Below are 1068 nucleotides of genomic sequence, written 5' to 3' on the forward strand. Positions count from 1 at the left end.
AAATTTTACCACTTGAAAATTCTGAGGAAAAGAAAATTATAATCTTAATTAGACTCATGAAAAGTAAATATATTGACGAGATTGGCACTTTCTTTCCAGTACAAACAAACACACACTCATATAAACATGACAGGCTTTCACATAATTTCTGTCAAGGCATTGGTCAACCCTGGACTGCATAGAAAACACTTCCGAAGTTGGGGTGCATGGGAATCGAACCAAAAACCACAAGGTTTCTAAATGAGCCTATTTAAGAAGGTAAAAAGAGAGAAAATAGAAAGCTTCTGACAATGCAGAAAGTTTAATAAAACCTTTATATTTCAGGCGTAATTTGAATGGGTTAATGGAACCTATATAACTGGACTTTTCTTAGACTGTTCTTTGCACCTGAAATATAAAGGTTTTATTAAACTTTCTATTTTCTATCTTTTTACCTTTATCGATATTACAATGCTTTAAGTGAACTACAACACTCTTATGAGACTCTTTCTTTGAAGAGCTGGTGTGTGCAAGAAACTATATCTGGCCTTTAAATGTAGTACTATATATTGCATAATTATTCCCATGTGATTCATCATTGCATGTCAGAGTATATGATATGGCTCTCAGCTCAGCAGAACATGTTAAAGCTAGAATAACATGAGTTGTTCCTAGTTCAACCAACTGCCTGTGTGCCATGGGACTACTTAAGCTGAGTTGACATGTAACTACACAACTACTAAGACACATTGAAAAGTTTAAGTACAGATTTACAAAGTTCATATTTTCAGCACTTTTCTTATTACCTACATATATAGGTACAGATGTGGCAGTGTTGTCTTGGGTTTAATCCCACTGCACAGCACCTTGGGAAAGTATCTTCTATTATAGCTCCAGGTCAAAGCCATATATGTGTGTATATATATATATATACAGTCTGTTAAAGTCTGTCATACCGGCCATGACGAAGGGAAATAGCCCTGAAACTCGAGTCGCCTTTATATATATATATTTATATTTATATATTTATATATTTGATCCTTTATATTGAACACTCAATATTTCATCTACATTCAATACTTTCTTTCA

The sequence above is a fragment of the Octopus bimaculoides genome, chromosome 1 (assembly GCF_001194135.2).
Source record: "Octopus bimaculoides isolate UCB-OBI-ISO-001 chromosome 1, ASM119413v2, whole genome shotgun sequence".
In the NCBI taxonomy this organism is placed as follows: Eukaryota; Metazoa; Mollusca; class Cephalopoda; order Octopoda; family Octopodidae; genus Octopus; species Octopus bimaculoides.